This window comes from Crocodylus siamensis, chromosome 1, assembly GCF_052110815.1.
Source record: "Crocodylus siamensis isolate JL-2025a chromosome 1, ASM5211081v1, whole genome shotgun sequence".
NCBI classification, from domain to species: Eukaryota; Metazoa; Chordata; order Crocodylia; family Crocodylidae; genus Crocodylus; species Crocodylus siamensis.
Window position 1 is genome coordinate 73,358,008 of NC_143395.1, and position 22,634 is coordinate 73,380,641.

A 22,634-nucleotide genomic window follows, 5' to 3' on the forward strand; every position below is an offset into this window, starting at 1 on the left:
TCCCCTACAGGGAGGCGCAGGAGGAACCCTGCTGCTGGAATTGTGCATCCAGCATCTGCAGCAGCATGTGCTGTGGCAGCTGGTGACAGTGCACCATCCCATGGGCTCAGTTCTGGCCCACTCAGCCCACATAGTGTTAAGGTGACAGATGTGACATGAATTGCCTTACTCGCCCAGCACTATTGTGGAGTAAGGAGTCTACATATGCCTCACTGTGCAGTAACTAATTAGGTATAAATTTCATACCTGCATCAAGCATGTATCAAATTTATGCCCAAGTCAGTGTACATTGCCATAGTTCATGCTGCCTGTACTGTGCAGTAATTTTTAGGTTACTGAGCAGTAGAAACTGTGCACATGTAGATGTGCCCATTGAGTAGCACTTTAATCCATAGGCAATCAAACCCATTAAGCTTCTTTTGGATACATCATGAAGCACGTTAATACTCCACATGAGTAAATGTATCATAATCAAACCTTACTATTCAGGTTTATCACCTTACACAGCTATATTCTGTCTCCTAGGCTGCAAACGGAGAATATGACTACATTTTGGGGCATCAGGCTATGAATTCCAGAGTGTGCTTATAAGGTGGTTACTACACTGAGGTTTGATTGCTGAGGCCCTATTAAAGCATAATAGTAGGATCTTAGGAGAGGCAGTTGAGAGTGGACTGAAATCACATAGTTCTCTCCACCTGACAAAAGTCTTTGGAGCAAGAACAAAGTGAGAAAATTTCTCCTATCTTGAATTCTATAAATATTTGTTCTTAGTTACTCATTCCATCCCAACAGTTGAACATCTGTTGAATAGTTTGAGGAGTCCTTCAAAATTCAAGTATATTCTAATTGTACCTTTCTTGTGTGTGGGCAAGGGCCACTTTAGTCATTTCCTGGAAATGAACTATGAGAGAGGGCACTGCATCTCAGTGTAGTTCCTATATTGTCCTCTCCCTCCTGAGCGGGACTTTTAGGTGCAGTACAGAGGACAGGAAAACATCAAGGAAGGTTAAGGCATGATGTCTAACACTGAGTAACTGATTTTGTACAGTTTAAAAAACTGGCAGTAAAAACACTATTTGTGGCAACAGTATTTTTTCTTGGAGGTCTACGTTCAAATAATTGCAGGCCTTAAAATATCTTTAGCTGTTATAATCACTGCTTGAAATGAATGCATTTTAAAAAGGATCCTGGTTCTTTCTTGCACTCCCAAAAGCTTGTTTCAGAAGCAAACATCAGAAAGTTTGTTCTTTTTACATATGCCCACTCACTTGGCATGGCTGTCAGAAATAAAGTTTTCCTTAGAAATTTCTAAATGAATAGAACTAACCTAGCAAATCAGAGTATAAATTGCAAAATTAAATTAATTTAACTTGTTCATCTAGGTGTTTAATGCAATTATATTTTGACAGATCTGCACAAATTGAAGCTTTAAGATTTTGCATAAGGGATTGAAACTGATGGATTCATATGCATTTTTGTTGGTCAAAAATGTGAAGATCTGTAATCTGACAATCCTCCTCTATGAAACATCATTTCGACAGCACATGTTGCCTTTCATTAATGTCAAGTGCACAAAACTATGTTTAAATAATATTAAGGTTGTAACTTGAATTAACAAAAGCTAAGCAAGTGCAAGTAAAAGCTAGAAATGGGTCTTCAAAATTCCATTCAAAACAAAAGCAAAACAATAGAAGAGATGAATTGGTGGGGTTGTAGCATAACCTTCATTTTTTGCAGCTTTAAAAATAATGAATTAAAGTATTAAAGGCAGACACATTGACACAAGTATAGACTTAGGAGTTTATTTAACCTCTTAGGGCATGTCCAGATGAGCACACATGTACCTCTCACAGCATCCCAAACCAGTTTGAGATGCTGCAAGAGGCATGCTGGGAACACAAAAACATTCCCCATGCTGCATATTTGCAGCATGGGATCATAATATGATACTCAGAGATCCAGGTACCAAAAAATACCTTGGGGGAAAAAAGCAGAGGCAACTGGAGGATCAGGTGCTTCATAGAGATGCTTTGGTATCCAGCCAGAGCATATCTATGGCTGGCCCTTGCCCTGGTGATGAAGCACGTTGCCTGCCTGTGCAGGGCAAACAGTGGTGCAGGCTGCTGTGACTTGGACCCAGACTATGTTCCAGGTAAGTTGGGGGTGGGGGTGGGGGTACTGGAGGAGGTGGGGAACTCATGAGGGTGCAGGGGACCATGGGGGATGCAGCTTGGGAGGGGTGGGTCTCCTGCGGGGATGCAGCTTGGGAGGGGTGGGTCCCCTACCCACCTCCCTGCAGGGCCCATATGCCCCCCACATGGCCCCAGCCACCCTGCCCCATCTGCCCACCCACATGGCCCCATCCCCCCCACCCCCTGCCCTCAGCTCTCTGGCAGCAGCAGCAATTGGGACACTTGGGGTCCCATGGCACAACCCCCCATGTGTCACAGGGCAGTGGGGGGCAGCACAGCAAGTCCCTGGCTGCCTGGCACCTGTGCTGCCTCTGCCACATTGCATAGGTATGGCTCAGCTCAGTGCAGTGCTGCGTGGTGCCTTGCACTTTTGGGTGGCTCAGGGCTACTCAGGCTGTCAGCCAGGGCCCTGCACCACTTCCAGGGACTGCCTGCCATGCCAGGCCAGGTCTTGCTTGCAAGTCATTGGCCCAGCCTGACAGTGCATGGAGCCCATGCACGCAGGACCCAGCCCAGCAGGGAATCCCCACAAGGGGTGCAGGGCCCTGGGTGACAGCCTGAGTGGCCCTAAGCTGCCCAAAAGCATGCAGCACCACACCAAGCCAGACTGCACCTGCATGATGTAGGAGAGGCAGCATGGGTGCCAGGCGGCTGGGGATGAGCTGTGCTTCCCCCCACTGTCCTGCATTGCATGGGGGAGGTCTGTGACATGAGGCCTTGAGTACCCCAATTGCCACTGCTGCTGCCAGTGAGCTGCAGGTGGTGTGCGGGGGGGCAGGGGCTGGGGCTGGGGCTGGGCAGGGGGGCTCTGGGCCCTGTGGGGTAGCTGTATCCCCTGTGTGTTTTGTGGGGGGTGTTCCCTGCAAGGGGGTTCTGGGCCCTACAGGGGGCTGTAGTTCATGTGGGGGGGGGGCAGTATTTTCCCTGCAGGTGGGCTTTGGACCATGCAGGGTGAGGGCTGTAGCCCCTGCAGGTGGGAGGGGTCTGTAGTCCCTGTGGGGGCTTTGTTCCCTTAGGACACATCATGCCTGCTAGGCCGAGCCAGGCCGGGTCCATTTAGTACATACAGAGCCCAGGTTACACAGCACCACATCGCCACCAGCTCTGCCTGCAACAGGGCTACAGCCCTGCTGCCTGCTGCCTCTGGCACTGCTGGGGCTGGGTGGTTGGCAGGTGTATAGCAGCCCCCACTTAAGCCCCTCCACAAACCCACCCACAGATGGGACATCCCCCTTGCCACTCCCCACACCCCCAATACTCCTCCCACAAGTCCCCATAGCCCCCAGCATCCCCCTCCATTCCCAACACCTCTGACATCCCCTTGCCACTCCCCACACCCCCTGGCATTCCACTGCCACTCCTCACACCCACCCACACCCATAAATCCCCCCACCTTTATGTTCCTAACTTACCCACGACAGTGCCTGAGGCTGCAGGAGTACCACAGAGATGCTCTGGCCAGAAACCAAAGCATCTTGGAGGACTTACTCCTGGGTTGCCTCAGGGCACAGTCAGGGATCCCTGCCCCACTTTTTTTCACCCAGGTTTTATTTTGGTACCTGGATGGCCAGGTACCAAATTTTGAGCCCATCCTGAAAACATGCAGTGTTGGGAACATTTTTTGTCCCCAGCATGTGTCTTGCAGTGTCTCAGACTCCTTTGAGACCCCAGAAGAGGTATGTGCATACTTGTCTGGAGGCGCCCTTAGAGTTTTCAGACATACTTTCATTTTGATTTGGATGGCAATCTGTAAACTAAATTGAAAAGTCGAGCTGTTCATAACATTTGTACAACAATATTCTGTTTCACTGAAACCAAAATATCACATGAAGATATATTTATTCTCATAAAATGAGTATTTGAAAGGTTTGGGAGGTTAAGGGACTGGCCCATGATATCCAATGCAAGCTTTTTATTGATCTAATTTGGAATAATCTTGGAGAAAAAAAAACTCTGCTTTGACTCAAGGAGAGAAAGGACTTGGACCTTGTCTTCCTATATATCAATTAAAAATAACAAACCTGTCAACAGTTCCCTGCAAGAACCAATTCTGTTCTGAAATTTCAGAAATTGCCATGAAGTGGAATTGTCATCCTCTGGAAAGATGTATTCAAAAGACCTCCTTCTATCACCTTGTTACACATGAAGTAGAATCTAACTATACTTGCCACTCATTAATGAACAGTTACTTCTATAATAAATTCCAGGAACTATTAATCTTTGTAATTATTCATCAGTGAGATTCAGAGGCTAAAAACCTGTCCAGCTGTTCATTGGTTCATTAGAATCAATGTGATATCTCATGGCTACTAACTGTATGGACAGCAAACTCAGGTCTAAAATGATTTACCTGAAATGGAAACACTGTCTTGTGCACATGTGCTTTTCTAACAAGCATGCTATTCAATTATATAATTAAGTTAAGTATGTTTGGCATTTCACATATGAAGAATATGCATGGCTGATGTACTGTACTTGTTAACACAATGATACTCAACTTTTCTCTCAAGAAGACCCCCTCTGGTCAGTTAGTGCATGTGTGTTCTCTTTCTATGTAGCCTTTTCCCATCATTTTTCTTCTGTCCATTGTCACTTCCTTGCATTTCATTGCCTCTGTTCTCTGTGAACTATTTCTCCTGCTCATCTTTTTAAAATACAGTCTCTGCATTACATTGGCGTGCTTTCTATTTTTGTTTATTTTGCCATTTATGTTTATGTTTCTCTCTCCTTGCTAGACAGTCAGAAGAAGCCTATGTGCTTCTTTGAGCAGGCATCCATTAGTGAATCCATGAGGCCACCTGTATTACATGAATATTATTAAATTTAAAAAAACAAGCTCTCAAAAACTAGAAAATGCTAGAATTATCTTTGCCTGTGCAAATTGAATTTAGTCCTTTTGTGTGCGTGCATTATTATTCAGTCTTTAATTACATAATGATATTTTTCTAGAAGACCGCAACCTGATTTAAGGCACAGGATAGATGGTATTCATTTAATGAACAACATTTCAATGTTTTGTTTTGTCTTTTGTTCTATGCATGGCCCCACTCTTTATTTATGACATTTTATTCAAACCCTGCTCTGAGGGCAAAATTATTGATTTTCCCAGGCTTGTTTATGGTTCTCATCCCTGTCATATCTAAGTGCATCAGAAACATTCATGAATTTATTTTCACTAACCCTATCATATGGGGATAATGTTATCTCCATTTTAATTTTGGGAGAAGGTAGAGTAAGGTTTAAAGTATTCTTTAATTTTTGGTGTCCAAGTTAAGACATAAACAATTGAGTAGTTGATAGGTCCAGGTTGTTAGCATCCTGTAACTGAACTGTTCACCCTCAGGCAGACAGTTAACATGGAAAGGTTGAAGTAATTATATCTAGTAGAAAAGAAATTGTTCAGATGGGAAGTGTTGGGCACTCAGGGCAAGTCCACACATGCAGGCACACGTGCTTGCAGAAGGTCAAATAGGAGTGGCACAAATTTGAGCGGGGGATTCTTGCCTCAGTGAACGTGCCTGGACATGCACTTTGGTGTGGGGCAAGTTGTGCCACTTGGGGCAAAATAACCCTGCTCAGCTCCTCCCGGATCTGCAGCCAGGTGGAACTAAAGCCTAGGGCCCCAGTAATATAAAAACCTGCCATGGCATGTAGCTCAGGGCTACTTGCCCTAAGGAGCTTCTGAGGCCCAGCCAGCTGGTAACTGGGGACACTACCTCATGTGACAGCTGGACTGCTGAAGCAGCCCTGACCTGAAGTATCCCCTGCCCCCTCTACCCACTGCAGCAGTCTGGAAGTGGGGGCTGCTGCCTAGCTGTGACATGCTTCCACCTGTGACAGCATCGCCCCCTTGGAGCTGCAGACCAATGGCTGCGTACCTGCCAGACCTGGATGGTGTGTCCCTGCTCTGCCATCTGGCAGCTATCACCAAGAAGATGTGCTCCTTGCAGTGGCCTGCCCTGAACTGTCCAAGGGTGTCCTCTTGGCCCTAAATGGTCAACAGGTCAGCCACCTCATCTGCCCTCTAGCTGGGTCCCCAATACTGGCACTGGACAGGATCCTCTGCCTGGGTCCCACCACTTGTCTCACCAGAAGAGACCCTGTTATTCCCTGTTTAAAGATTGCAAATTCTCTGATGAGATAACCCAATTCTCTCATTATTAAAATACCCAAAATGGTATTTTTCTCTATAAAAATGAAATGCCACTATACAGAGATCAATCAGTTGGGCAATATTTTATTGATATATTTACATGTTTAAAGCTATTTGGAAGCCTACCAGTGCCTCTATCTTCATAATAAAATAAATTCTAAATATTTATACACTTTGGCATTTACTTTTGGTTTTTTTGTCATAGAAAAATTAGAGCTGCCCCTACTCCCTGTGCTCACCAGGATGTGCAGTGCTAAGCAGCACTGATATACCAGAGCCCTGACTGTGCCCTTGCCTCTAACTCTCAACCTGCAGCCTGCCCTCTACCCCAGTACCCTCATTTCTGACCTATAGGGCCAGGTATGTTGGTGAGCAGTTTCTGTGGGTGGCTTGAGGTTGTGGGGTTGTGGGGGATTTTGCGGGAGGATTGTGGGTGTGGGAGGGCCATGGGGGCCCACTGTGCTCAGGAGGGGTGTGTCCCCTGCTGCCCACAAGGTGCAGCCCCCTATGCAGCTCACAGACTGCCCTGCACAGGGGCCACAGTTCCCCCCACAGGGCCTACAGCCCCACCTCAGGGCCCAAAGCCCCCTCTTCAAGGCCCAGAGCCCCCCCTGCAGGGGCTACAGCCCCCCCACAGGGGCTACATCCCCCTCTGCAGAGCCCAGAGCCCGCTGTGGGGGCCAAGGTGCCCCCCCACATGCCTCCCTGCAGGGCCCACATGCCCCCCCACAGAGCCCCATCCCCCCCTGCATGGCCCACAGCACACCCACAGCAGCAGTAACCATCAAGGTGCTTGAGACCTCCTGGCACAGCTCCCCCATGTGACGTGGGGCAGGGAGGCGATAGCATGGCTTGGCCCCGGCTGCCTGGCACCTGGTGCTGCCTGTGCCATATCATGCAGGCCCTGCCCAGCTCAGCACAGTGCCATGCACTTCTGGGCAGTTCCAGGCCACTTGGGCTGTCACCCAGGGCCCTGTGCTGCTTGCGAGGACTGCACATCATGCTGAGCCACACTGCTCTGTGCTGCAGAAGGGCTTTGCCAGCAGGGTCTTGAGTCCCCTGATGGGCTTCTGCTGCAGGGGGGAGGGTGGGCTGTGGACCGTGTAGGGGGAAGGTGGGGGATCCACCCCTCCAAAGCAGCCCTCCGCAAAATACCCACAGTCCCCCACATCCCTGTAGGCCCACCAACTCTGGTTCCTTACTTACCTCCGCAGAGCTGGGGTCCATGCAGTCCTGGCTGCCCCACATGTGGGGGCAGTGTGCTTCAGCACCAGGGCATGGGGCAGCCATAAAGAGGCTCTGGCCAGCTACCAGAGCATCTCTTTGGAGGACCTAAGGCTCCAGTTGCCTCAGGGCACGGTCCTGGACGGTGTCCTGCCCTGCTTTTTTTCTGTGGGGTTTTTTTTTGGATATCCAGGTATCAAATTTTGAGCCCCCACTGCAAATATGCACCATGGGGAATGTTTTTCATTCCCAGCATGCCTCTTGCCACGTCTCAAACTGCTTTGCAATGCAGCAAGAGGCATGTGCCATTTTGTCTGGATGCACCCTCAGATAGTAATATCAGCTCTGCTTACACTGCACCAATTGCTAACATTTTAAAGAGCTACTAAATGCATTTCTACATTCCTTCTGTGGGGAGCTTGGGAGTACCACAAAAAGTATTACTGCACAATAAACCACTGAAACTCAGTCTTGAGTAAGAACCCAATGCTCATCTCAGGCTCTCTGCTTCAGGCATATTCTTTGACACACTATCAGGGTTACACTAAGCAAGATACACTGCATAATCTACAGGCTTTCACAGATGGAAATGTGGAACAGGTGGGTATGATGCACTTTTTAGCGGCCCTTCTAGTCTCATCATGGAAGCAATGTAGATCTGGCCCAAGAGTCACCATCTCAGTTGTTTGAAAGATTGTCTACCATGCAAACTATCAATATTGTTTCTTAAACCAGGTCTTGGCACCAAGTAATGTGATAAAATGGGCATGTCTACACATCACCCTACACTGCTGTAGCAATGAGCTACATCACTGTACAGCACACTATGGCAATATAGCTGTCATGTGAGTCTACACATGATCAGCAGCTACTTCACTTCAGCAGCACACTTGCCTGTTTTAGCATACTATGGTGAAGTAGCAGCCAAATCAAATGGTGTGCTGCATGCATGGCACAGTCCAGGCAATTACAGCATAGTGCTGTAGCAACATTGCCGTATAGTAATGTGTAGCTATGCCAAATATGTATCTTCTACCTAAGAGACAAGAATAACTCCTAAGGCAACTAGATGAATTGTCTGTCTACATATGAATGGTATAGATTATCCATGTCAAAATGTTCCAGAAATGTCATCAAAATTATAGATGAACTAAATGTAATCTTAGTTTGTGCCCCCCCAACTGAATGGCAACAAGACCCCATTGAAAACAAGTAGTGGATAAAATTAAGTTTTTCAAAAAGAACAGTTTTGATTTTGAGGAATGCAAGACCTTATACTTATGTATGCAGTGGCTTTCTTTTTTTCTTTCATCACCTGTTTCAGAATGTAAAAAGGAGAAAGTAGTATAATGTCAGGGGTAGTCCACTGGCCTGGCAACCAGAAGAGCATAATTATGCTCCCAGCTGTAAAACTACCACAGACTAGTGTTGTGATTTCATAGATTTCATAGACATTAGGGCTGGAAGGGACCTCGGGAGATCATTGAGTCCAGCCCCCTGCCCAAAGGGCAGGAAGTCAGCTGGGGTCATAGGATCCCAGCAAGATAAGCATCCAATACTGGGTGTCATTTCACTTCTCACCTATTTTCCATCTTATCTTTCCCCTGACGCCTCCACTCTGCAACTGTGAAATACAAGATACTGGGCTAGCTAGACTTGTGGTCTACCCAGTGTGGCACGTCTTAGGTTCTATCTTTTTAGACCGTAAGATTTTCTGAATGGGGCCATGTCTTGCTAAATGTTTGTCCAATGCCTAACGAAAAGTTCAGCTGGGGCAACAGAATGCTCTATTGATATAATTACTAACAGTAAAAATGGCTGCGAAGAGCCAAAACTTTTTTTTTAATAATGTCTTTGGTGAAAACTTGCTTGCTAACTGCAGATACAATTCTATTTCATACACTTTTAACCTTCCACTTCTAATCAGTTAGAACTGTGGTTCTGTGATTGAAGTTTGAATGGGAAATTACAATAGATGCCACTCTACAATATCTCTCTAGAATATCTTAAAATCACAACCCTTAACTTTTATAACTACAGTTTAAATCTTTTGGTTCTAGTATCAGGAAATATTAAGAAATGTTGCTGCCTTTGCATAACATCTTCATAAAAATTATAACTGAGTAAGTGGAAGACCTAGCAATTCTATTTGGAATGAGTCAGACTTAATAAAACAAAAATATGAGGCAGTCACTAAAGTAGTTTAACAAGGGGGCAGGGGTACTCAGTGCTTAACTTTAACCACCTCTCACCTGCCTAGTAGGATCTATAGTCCCTAATTCAGTACCCAACCTTCCCCAAAATGCACAGAGAGAATTAAGCATCTAAAGAATGGCATTGTACCAGCCTGCTGAATGGAAGGGGGAAAGGGACATGTAAGATTAATGGTTACAGCTCCCATTTGGGATATGGGAAGAAGACATTTAAATTCCTCTTCTTATTTAGAGCAGGGGCTTTAATCTAAGCCTGCCACCTCTCAGGAGTGTGGGAGAGTAAATGCCTGGATGACTTGACTTGAGTATTCTGCTGCAGATGTCCCTCAAACTCTTTTGTTGAGCACTTTGTATAAATAATCATTTGCTTCATTTGGGTCAGAGAAAGGATGCGACTATAACTTCATGGCTGGCACATTTAGTTGGGGGAGCCAGGTCCCAGACTACAAATTTCACTTATGCACAGTGCAATGACTTCGATAGGAGCTGGAGTATATCTAAGAGCCCAGGTACTTTCCTGAGAGGTTGAAGATTGGGCTTCCTGCCCTTCATCTAATACAGATGGAGGAAGGATTTGAACTTTGGTTATGTACTTCTCAGTCAAACACTTTCTCTCACATTCTTCAGTGGGAAAGGGGTTCAGACTCTTTTTGAACATGCCTCTAGGGATCAGCTCCACTGGAGAAAACTTGGTTTGTGAATCTTGCCAGTGCTTAGGAGCATTCTCAAGAGTAGATAGATCTATGCATGCCTACTGCCAGAAGTATAGATGCTCTACAAGACCACCTGGCAGTCAATCAATGTTTTCTATGAATACCAAAGGTTCCTAAATGTTGAATTTAGGTGCTTAAAGCTGTGCTTCGGCACACATCTCCCTCTTGTAAAACTTGCCCATTCTTGTTTAACTGTCAGAGAGAGAAGGGGTCAGGTTTGTAGTCCCGAGAGTGCTCCTCCGATTGGGATCCCATTGGGGTGCTCTCCTTCCAAGGTAGAGGAACTGTTTCATGACCTTGTAAGGCATGTTACTATTTCTGTTTAAGCCATTATATTTTCAAACGTTAGCATTGCTCAGACTTAGTTCACTGCACAAACCAATCACTTAGACTGCTAAGGAGTATGACTCTCCCCCTCTTGGAGACAGCTTCTCTGTAATTGAGCTCTAGTTTGCATGGCTTGCCTACCTTTCCTGGTTAATATATATATTTGTCTTCATGGACTTTCCTCTGTCAGCGTACTTCATGAACACTGATGAGGAAAAAAAAAAAGAGCAGCACCCTGAAATTCTCTGGTCACATTCACATCTGAAATTCCTTAAGAAATAGTCTGACAACCCTTTTTTCTCCCTCTAATTCTCATACAGGTGGCTTGTGCCCTAAATTGTAGTGTGTAGTTTTCACTTAAATTGAAATTTGGCTATATTAGAGGGTGGGAAAAACAAACTTTTTGTAGGAAATACTGTTCACTGACATGATAAAACTAGCTAACTTGTAGCAAAATCATTCTCAATAGCTGCAGTAAATGGATCTCTAATTTGAGGCTGAAAATAGCGTTGTTGTTATAGGGAGCGAAAGGATTTTTGAGTCTTTCACTGATTTAAAATGTTTAAAACCTATTGATGGTGGAGGACATTGAATAGCATTGTCCTGCATGAAGCTACTTTGTAGAAAATCAAGGCAATCTGCATCACAAAACATTGACTCTGCAATGAAGCATACAAAAATGTATGTGGGGATTTGCACAAAATCAATTTGTGGCTGTATTATTCACAACACATCATTATTGATGATTGTTCGGATGAAAGTTGTCACAGGATTACTGTGAATCATTTGGTGTTAGAGCAACACCGTTTATAACTCCTGTGCAAAAGAAAGACAAATAAAAAGAAGTAACTTAAGGGCTATTTGTTCTGTTGTCTTCAGAAACCTCTCAGCATTCATGCTGGTGTTACATTATGTAGAACTCAGATTGAAAATATTAACAATGCTATTTGGAAATTATGCCTATTTCAGTAGCTTTGTTATTTCCTTGTATTCATATTATTATACATGGCAAGTGATGAATTTTAAGCAGATATATCCCATTTAAACTCCAGTTCACTTTCAACTGATTATTGAAGTTGAGGAGGACAAGCATAAAAGGAAGTTTTAGTTCCACTTTCTTATTTCATCATGCTTCTTGATGTCCCCTGGCTTTCACAAGACAACTTAGCAACTTCAATCAATGTTTGGATATAATAAGTAGGCTGTTGCCCTGAAATGAATGACCTGAGTTAAGGATGCTTGGATCTCTCTTTTAATCTCCTGCCAGAAGTCAGTAAGTTGTTTTCCTTCTTTTTGATGGGAGTGGATTTTGTCGGAAAGTCCTCTATGGTCAATTTTAACAAAGTTTATTAAAAAACTGAGAAAAATACCAAACTGTAGTTCAAATACTGTAAACAGCTATGAAAGTGAATGATCCAAATGAGTACAATGGGATTTTTGAGTGTAAAATGAAGCAAGCACATGAATGTTGAAATAAATAGAGTCTAAAATACTATGAAATATATTTAAGACCATGACTCCACTCTATGCTATGTTCACATCAAGTGATTCCACTTTTTGATTATCAAAAATGTTGTGTGATTCTGAGCCCTTCCCTAGTCACTCACTTTTACTTTATCTTGAGAGTCTTAGAGGGATTTTATCTGAATTTTTACATTATTTTTACAGATTTTTTAACAGTAAAGAGAGTGAAGAGAGTTAGATTAGATGACCCAGCTGATTCATTTCATTTCTCTATTTCGCTGTAGGTAGAATTTTGACAAAATTATTTACATAGGTTTAATGGGAGTCAATGGGGTCTCTCTACTACACTTTGCATGTTTATATTACTTAAAAAACACATAGAAATAGATTTGCAGACTCCCCTAAAAACACTTTCATGCAAGTTTCTAAAGCTGCATACAGTCACCATACAAAATCATTTTTCATTCTTGCTGTTAAGGTGCTGGTGTACCATTTTTCCTGCAAGTCCTTTTTAATGTATTAAACTGTTCATACCATTTCAGGTCCAACATTTCCAACAACATTTCAATTTATGAAGAACTCCAAATGATTTTAAAACAAATTCCGGGATGTATTGTATCTTAGGTTATGCCCCTCATGACACATTCCCATTAGTGTAACATATATCAGTTTTGTACACTGATTCAAATTACCAGGGAATAGAGCAGATTATTCTAAGGTAGTTGAGCACATTAGATGGCCTTATAATGGCTTGCTACTAGGAAGTGAGGGAACAGGTAAAAGAATATTTGTCTACAGTAAATGGTTCCTTGGGACTGATGGAGACCAGCATTCCCTCTAAGCTGTGTGGCATGCATGGCCACGCAGGTGCTTTCATGCCATACTGCCAAGTGGGCCTATGCAGCTGCGCATGCCACACAGCTTAGAGGGAATGCTGATGGAGACAGATGACACATACTGGTGTAGTTTTACCCCTCATTTTTTCAGGATAAGACCAGAACTAAATAAGTTAGAGTTATAATTTTTAGAGTTGTACATGTAAATGCTTTGGGCCCAATGCCCTTAGAAAGACTGTACTGAACAAGTTAAAAGAAGGTATGGGACAATGGTAACAGGATTAATAGTGGGAGGAGGAACAGTTGTCAAAATTAGGGAGAAGAGAATATGTTTGGAATATGATGACATATAAATCTAATGAATACATAAATATTGAGGATTGAATACTAACGTTGGCCTTCATGTCATACAATACAAAAATAAAGTGTAAACTATATTAAAATAAAAAAGCTACATTAAGCTAAACATTAAATTAAAGTGCTACATTTCTCCTCATTGTTAATATCACCTTTTTAATAATATTTTTTCCTGTACAGTTGAGATCTGTACATTTTTTATTTCCAGAGTAGGAAACAAAATGGCTGCGATAGCCTTTTCTAACCTTGGGCAGCCAAGAGAGGAAATTAATATGGGACTGGAAGAAAGAATGCAAGGCAAGAAGTGTGTATGTAGTTCAGTGGCAAAGATGCTTCCTGGTAAGGGAGGTGATATTGGGTTCTAGTCTGGGCCCCTGCTGCCTAGGAGGCAGGAGCTTTCCCATTCCTTTTGTCTAATAATTATTAAATGCAGGTGTCAACGGGAGAGCTTTGAGACAGGTTCAGCCAATATCTAATGGGTGACCTGGTGGTTAGAGCACTTTGCTGAGAAGCAGGACATGCATATTCAAATGCTCTCTGTATGAGAGAGTCTAGAACCTCAGGGTATCTTTACACATGCTTGGGGGTTGGTGGGGGGAAGGAGAGGCACTTTAACTAGAGTGGCTCTCAGGAGCTGTTCTAATGGAAGTGCTCACAGCATCTCATGTATTCAGTATCCTGTGCTTCAAAACGGCAGAAGGGGAACCTTAACTAAAGCTTGTTTGACGAGCTTTAATTAAAGTACCCCCCCCATTTTGATATGGGGGGATGCTGAATACATGAGATGTTGAGGCTGCTGGAGCGTGCTAATTAGCATGCTTCAGCAGACTTGCTTAATCCTTGCATTTAATAATTGCACCTTACATTTAATAATTATGCACCTTGGATTTAATAATTATTAGACAGAAGGAATGGGAACACTCCTGCTTCATGGGTAGCAGGGACCCAGACTAGATCCAGATATTTATTTGTGCATATGCCATTTAAGTATGTAAAATGAAAAAATATTGAACCCTAAGCTTTTGCTGGCACACAAGAGTTTTATCCCTTTTGACCAACCTGGTAAAAAAATAGAGTACAAGTATACCCAGGTAGATGAAGATATGCTGGTATAAATATGATTAAAATGGTACAGTTTATTCCAGTAAGGGAAGCAAAATAAGCTATAGTGGAATAAAGTAAACCACCCTGGCATCCAGACTAGGGGTGGTTACCAGTATCAACATTAAAAGCAAGCTTCTAATATAGCTAAACACAAATTTAAGAAGCAGGATAAGATGAAAAAGAAACTAAAAGGTTCTGCAAATACAGAGAACATTTTACTATGTCATGCTTAGGCTAAACAATGAAAGAAAAAAATAAAATTAATGAGGAATAAATATTTTGGAACACAGCTTGTTATAATAGATCAGAAAAGGAAAGGGAGGTAGCTGCCTTTATGTGTAGGGAAGTTCATAAAGCCCTTTAAGAAGACTTAAAGACAAGTTTGAAGAAATATGGGTGGGCTAGAAAATTAGACCTTGAAATTAAAAAGGAAATCAACTGACAATAGACATTTGCTATAGTCTCTCTGATCAGAAGGAGCAGCATAGTAGGATGATAACATAAATCAGAAAAGGAAACTGTCTAGCCTCTACTCCCAGGCAAAGAATGTATTTGGAGTGGATGGTAAATACATGCCAGTTGGAGTGATGGATGATTTTGAGTTTTAATGTTCCTGTGAATTTTCTGGAACTGTCTAATCCAGGGGCAGGCAACTATTTCAGCCTACAGGCCATATAAACAATTTTGGGGCTTGCTGCCGGCTGGCCTATAGCAGTTCCCCCTTTCCCCCCACCGCAAAAGCCTGGAGCCCATGTGCCCTGCAGTTCGTCCCCATCATTGCCAACAGTACACAGCCCCAGCATCAACCCAGGCCCACGCATCAGCTTTGGACTCTTCCTGGCTGGAATGGACAAGCCTGAACCCACATGCACAGTCCCAACCCTGGCCCACCCTGCACTTGTTCTGGACCACCTGCCCACAAGGAGCAGTGGCAGCAGCAGGGCAGAAGCTGCTGATGCGTGCAGGGAAAAAGTGGCCCTTCCCCCTCACTGTTGCCAGGCCCTTCTTGCTGCAGCTGCCTGGAGCAGTGCCTGGGCTGCCCTGTGGCTCCTCTCTGCCGCCATCACTGCCACCTTTGGGCTGCCCACCAGGGCAGCAGTGGCAGTGCAGAGGAGCCACAGGGTAGTTCGGGTGCAAACTCCAAGTGGTTGCAGCAAGAAGGGTCTAGCAGAAGTAAGGGGGAGGAGTCAATTTTCTACAGTACCTAGCAGCAGCTTCTGCTTAGCCTCCACCACTGCTGCCATTGCTCAGCATAGGCAGGTGCAGGGTGGGGCAGGGTTGGGGTTGTGTGCATGGGTCCCCACCAGTACCATGGAGTTGGGGCCAGTGGTGGTGGCAGATGGAAGGATCCACCACTGCCTGGGCTGCCTAGAAAGGCAGTCCAGCTGCGGAGCCACCCCAGCCCCATTGTGTGCCCAGGGGGTGTCAGAACACACCATGGGCTGGATGATACCTGGGCCAGTTGGGACCTAGGGACCCATCACAGGCCAGACAAAGTCACTCTGCAGATTGGATCCGGCCTGTGAGTCATATTTTGTCTACCCCGGTCTAATTAATTGTTGCTCTAAAAGAATTGAGGAGTCTGAACCCATCAGTTTTTTCAGGGTACTATTGATACATGCACATTATTAGTAATATTAGTATTAGAATTCATGTTATGCAACTCAATCAGGGACCAAGGTTCACTGTGCTAGGTACTTTACTGGTTGATAACAAAATGGTGGTCCCTGCCTTAAAGATCTTAGAGAGTGTGAAAACATGTCCATGCTGGTACAGCAGCCTGCTACAGCTGGACTATTCCAGGGCATTCCTGGGAACACCCACACACTCCCACGTGCACACTCCAAACCTGGAAGAGTGCCTTTAAGCCTGCACTGGAGTTGTTCCTGGAAGCCACTGTTAAGCACACTGGAAACTGAAGTCCTGAAAGCAGCTGCTGAGGGTAATCACAAGTAGTCTCACTGGAATACTTCTGGACTTGGAACATGTCACTGAGAAAGGGGAGTGGCACAACCACTGTGGTGTGGACATGCTCAAAGAATACATTCTCCTGATTTTGCCGTGCCATTTGCCTCAAAGATTTTGAGTATATAATGAATCCAAGTAGATTATAAAAATGTGTTCCTGCCACCTAGTGCAGGATTCAAAGAGATTCTATAGAAACCTACACTTAGGCATTGTAAGTAGAAAGACTGTGGAGATGCCTAAGAGCAATTCTAGTTTAATCACTGAAAGACTCTACACAAAAAATGGGGAGCAGTAGGGCCTGGATCCTATTCTACTTGAGCATGTCTACATGTTCATTAATGTGCCATAATTACAGCGCATTAAGTTTAGTGCTCTGTAACCAGCGCTACTGCATATTAGCTCTGATGAATGCTTTTTTAGTCACATTAATGTGCATTAGGCTAAATCTACTGCACATTAATGCATTAACATGACTTTTGCCCACTGTGTTAATGTGCAGTAGAATTAGGGGACACATTAAGTGATTTGTGTAGATGTGTCCCCTTGTAGTCACCTAAGAAGACTTAGGCATTTATGTACTATGCAATTCTACCTATCTCAAGTCCCTGAAAAATCATTAACTTGTCTACTTTTGTAACATGCTGTTATCTTAACCTTAATCTAAAGCCACAAAATGACACAAAGGACCACGAGGTTCTATCTATGTTTCACAGGAACTGCTTTTCATGGACTTAGAGAAGAGTAAAATTCTTATCACATGGGACATACCTACATGAGACATTTACTGCTGCCTAACTTGCTCTGTAGTAAAGTCTCAGCATCTAGATGTGCAGCCCTATTAGGCTGCAGGAAACTAATTAACTCCACTGCAGCTTAGTACTTGTAAACACAAGTACTATCCTACGGCAGTGTTTTAGTGTGCAGCACAGCACATGTAGAACTTAATGGGGCTAGCTGGGGCATGAGGGTGTTACAGTACAGGGGCTGCCTGCCAGCTAGGCCTGTGCTGGAGCACCCGCATGCCTCAGCTAGCCCCTCGGCAGCACGTTGAGCTGGGTCAAAGCAGCCCTGGGCTGACAGGCTGATCTCTCAGACCTCCAGACAGCTGAGGTTACTCTGACCCAGCAAAATGGGCTGCAGTCCCAGGCATATGAGTAAATGTAGTGCCTGGGAGCAATAAACGCTGGTGCAACATGTGCCATCATTTATTGCATCACATTAATTTCACATGTAAGTGTTTCCATAGGCACCAAAGTCCACTCAGATGCCTAAAGGATTGAATAGGTTTTAGGCCACAGTCTTACTGATTTCAATGAATCTAATGACTTAATAAGGTCTTACTCATAAGAAAAAAAGAATTATACAAATGGATTCTTACACAGCACTGCAAATTGGAGCATGCTATAATGCTTTATAAAGGAAGATAAAATACATATCATTATAGCCACTTTACAGATGGGGAAGCTGAGGCTACATTCTCTCAGACTTGTCATAGGCTGACAAGCTGTTCTTAAGAGCACATTGTTATCCGCACAAAGTTAATAATGGGTAAAAATAGTTTTTAAAATCCTAATTAGTGGCAGCAGTAACAACTCGAGAAAGAAAATACGGAAAAAACAAAAGAGCAGTAAAAAACTGCAGCCAAATGAATGAGATAACCTTTTTTTCCAGTAAGGTTTCATTAGTGATTCTTTTTTTCCCCTTTTCTCATCTTCCAGTCTGCCTGATTGATTGCACAGTGTTTGTTAGTGCAACATGTGGTGACTACCTGACCCTGTGCATTCAATCAGGCAGAGTCTAGTCGGAGAACCGGTCATCAGTGCACACAGAAATGTTTCAGAAAATGATCGTTTGATGTGACCATTTTTCTGCAGGGTCTCAGTTGCTGTTGTCAACAGCCAACTTAGCAGAATGTCCAAAAGTCTATTTGTCTCTGGGGATGCATGTCTACCCTTTTGCTGAATGTCTTCTATATTCTATGTCCAAGGGCAAAGAAAGGTATCATGGCAGCTAAGGGATTAAATAGGTATGCACACTACATTTTGTCTAGTCTTTGTGGCTCTAACAAATTATGTTACATATATATCATAGAACTATCAGATCATACTGTAAACCAGTAGTGATGCTCAGTTAGGAATGAATAATATATTTTAACCACATCTAAAAGAAACGCCTGTGGTATTTAAAATTCAAAATCTCAGAGTAACTCCTTTTAATTTGCATTTGTATGCACTATGACATTTTTAGTCATACTCGGACGGTTCCATGATTATATCTCTCTTCCAACATAGTAGGCTTTCCTCTCCCATTTAAAGCAAGGTCAAGTGTTTGTTTAAACAATTTGGTTTTCTAGAATCTCGGTAAGAGGCAAAATTTGTTTGGCAATATTGTTTATTGGACCAACTGTGTAGTTGGGGAAATGTAGACAAGCTTATGGGCACAAAGTTGTCTTCCTTCTAGACATTTGCTTACAATGACTATGCATTCCTTTACACTGGCACACAAGGAAAGGGGCTGCTCTCAGGCTTTTTTGATTGTCCCTGTTGTAGTAATACAGAAGTGGATCATGCAAGAGGAAACTTCAGGATGAAGACTGCCTCTGAAGGTACATTTTCTCTCCTACCTCCTTTGCTTGAGGTAGGAGGGAGCCTGCAGCCCCTTTGGATGGTACAGTTTGTTCATCCTTGCATGGCCACTCAGCTCACTGGACTCATTCCAACATGGGGAAAGGGACAGCCTTGACTTCACCGCATCCTTCCCAGTTCTTTCACTGGCTTGAGCTTCTTTTACCACAGTGACGGTCGGTTAAAACCACAAAGAATAAAGACTTGGTTGTGTCTGGTCCTTACATTAGGAGACTGTATAAGCAAGAGAATTAATATTGTTTCCTTGGCCCCCACTCTAACGCCAGGCAAAATGTGATTCACAGCAGTCTTCATTTAGAATAATACATGAAGGCAATCAAGTAATACTAGTGTTTAAATGGATAGGAAATAAAAATAAACCTAAAAAAATTATATTCTGATCCTCTCCTTCCCCCTCTCTGTTTCTCTTCCTCTTTTTCTCTTGTGATGTGCACTTCTAAGCACATAAAACAAGCACATTTTATGTGCTTATATGTCAGTTCAATTGCTGGTTCAGTAGTGACCCTGGCTGGGCTTTTCAAAGGAGCGTATGGACCTTGGGTGCTGACCTCCCATCAAATTTAATTGGGAGCTGGATACCTGACTTCCTTCCATTCTTTTGGAAATCCCTGACCCTGCCACTGTTTAACTGCAAGAGTTCTTGCTGACTTATAGGAAGTTTACAGATATCTTTATGATTATATGCTTGCAATTGACATTTAAGAGAAATATTTCCTTTCTTATGTCATCTTCCATAACCAAACTGGTAGCAAGGACCAAATCTATACAGGACTTTAAAAGCTGCTCTGAATGTTTTAATGTGTTCCTGCTTTGAGAAGAAAACCTTTTCTGAGGCATAATCACATACAGCAAGCTAGGGTCATCTATACTTCAGATCAATATTCCACGATCCAGTGCCATTCAAATATTCTGTGGCTTATAAAGGCAGACAAAGAAAGTCTGTGCATCTCTGAGATGTTTATATCTAGTCCTTTTTGTCCTATCTTTAATCTGATCTAGACAGGAGTCCTTCCTGTTCTTCCAGGGATAGCTACTGGCCTACATAGATGACAGTGCAGTGGCAATCGCTGCTATCATTTGCCTTGATGGGTTGCAATACTCGAGTTCACAGTAAAGCCAAAGAAAGGTTTGCTATTGTCTTCAAGAGTAAAGTTTGATAAAAATCCCACTCAGGTCAAGGGAAAGACTGTTATGGACTATTTAGACTATGGAGTAGGCTCTTAGCTATAGCTTCCTATAAACGCCTTAGAAGTAAAGGTGATTTTTTATTTACAGTGCTGATGATATTATTAGGGATCCTGTCAAATGTTTTATATTCAGTTAAGTGACCTTCCACAAAACCCACAACCCATTTTCAATTCAAATATTAAAACTAAAGCTTAAAAATGTTGTGTCAATAATTTGCTTATAAATAATCCTTTAGCTGATCTTCCCTTTCCTGCATCCAACTATAATATTTCTTAATTAGATCATATACAGGTTAATCATTTCTGTTGACTGTAACTAGTCCCCATTTTGTAAATCTATATGCTTTTTTGTTGCTGAACACTTTGAGAATGTCTTCCATTTTGCATAATTTTAATTATGTATATTTTTTTGCGAAGAGATGCATGAAAATGACATTCTTTCAGAGTGACTTTTCTCAGATAAATCAAAGGGATCAGATAAGATTAGGAAGAATGCTAGCCTCAAGTTAAAGTTTCTGCTACATTATTTCCTGAACACTGTCTCATATATTTGAACAAGCAAATAAAAATAGACCCAGATTTCACATAAAATAAACAAAGAGATATTGTGGGTACATGTGTATATAGTGAATAATACATAGTTTGAGTTTACATATAACAAATAAATCAGCTGTTAAGGGTAAGGTCTGATTCTGCTGCCATTTACCTCCTTTTTACATCTCCCACTGACTTCAGTGGAATTCCTTTCAACTTAATAATGAGCAGAATTACGTCCTTAGTGCCTGATTCAAGATGCTTTGGGTTGCAGTCTTATGCCTCATTTATGACTGGTAGAATCAGTTTGATATATGTACATGGAGTCAGGGCACATTTCTTGAGTGGTAAATGAGTGATAGCATTGTGCTTACACTAAGCCCCAAAAGACCACGCTGAACTCTGTTTCCATAACTTCAGGCTTCTCGTTGCAAACTAGGATACAGTGGTAAGTGTTAGGGTGACAATAATTTGGATTTTGGGGAGCACTGGATTTGCAGCTGAATACAAAGTCTTTTTCCTGTATGTCAGCAAAAGCTGCTGGTCACAAGGCAGGATAATATGTAAAGACTAACCTTGCAAATGTTTAGGCAAGCAGTTTTCTAATTAGGTCATAGTGTTAGAGTCCATTGTGTAAGAAGAACAAGATGCAGCCCACCAGCTATTGTCAGGAGATAAAGAAGAAGCAAGACCTTGGAGATGGTGCTGAAGTCAACAAAAAAACAGAAAAAACCAGTGATTGAGCCAGAGTACCTGAATTCATGGCTCTATGCATGTGCTCTTAGCAGAGGCATGTAAATGAAGGAAATGCATAGACAATTCCATGCTAATGAAGTAAACAGTAAACAGAGGAGGAGTTTGAAATGGGAAGAGAAATGGGTGGAACAGAAGGAGGGACATAGGTGGAGTGAATGTTAATGAGTATGAACCAAGGTGTATAAAATGTGAAAAAACTAATGTTCACTGCTGCTCCCCAAGTTTACAGGCTAGGTGTCTGTGAGGGAGCTCGCCTGAAGCTGTCTCCATTCTGAATAAAGCTGTTGCAAGTAGTGTGTGCTGGTTTTTGCCCCCTGCTTTCTCTGGCTAATGAGGAACAGGATCCATGAGGAATTAGATCGTTGTCTCCCTAGTCGTTGTGCACCGCATGGAGTCGAAGTCTAACAGTAAGGTTGGAAATACTACCATGCATTCACCCCCCATCAAGGAGCACAGATAGTTTAACAATATCTTCTTCCAGTACAGGAGTATAGAGAACCCAAATATTCTCTTTTAGCCCATCTGCATACAAAATTTGCCTGTTTTGGGACAGTCATCATTTAGCTCCTCTTAGCCCACTGCATCAGCCTGTGTTTCTATAGGTAAATGTACCAGTGTGACTCAGGAACCCACAGCAAATGATCAGATTTCACAAATTAGTGGATAAATGAGCAAGTAAAATAAAAAGGCATGGATAATGCATCACACAATGTACTTTATTTATGAATTTGACAAGTGTAGTTTAGTTTTAATTATTCATGGGACTACTTCACAGTATTCTGTTGTTGTAAATGTTCTGATGCATATTTTATAAAAGTAATGAAGTTTTAGGGATGAAATTTGGAAGCAACATGCAGCTAAAATAGCAGGATATCCTGTTGGGCTGCTGCTTGCAAATGGGTACATAGGGGAAAGAGAGGCAGATTTTTCTGTACTGTAGAATATCAGTAAAGTCACC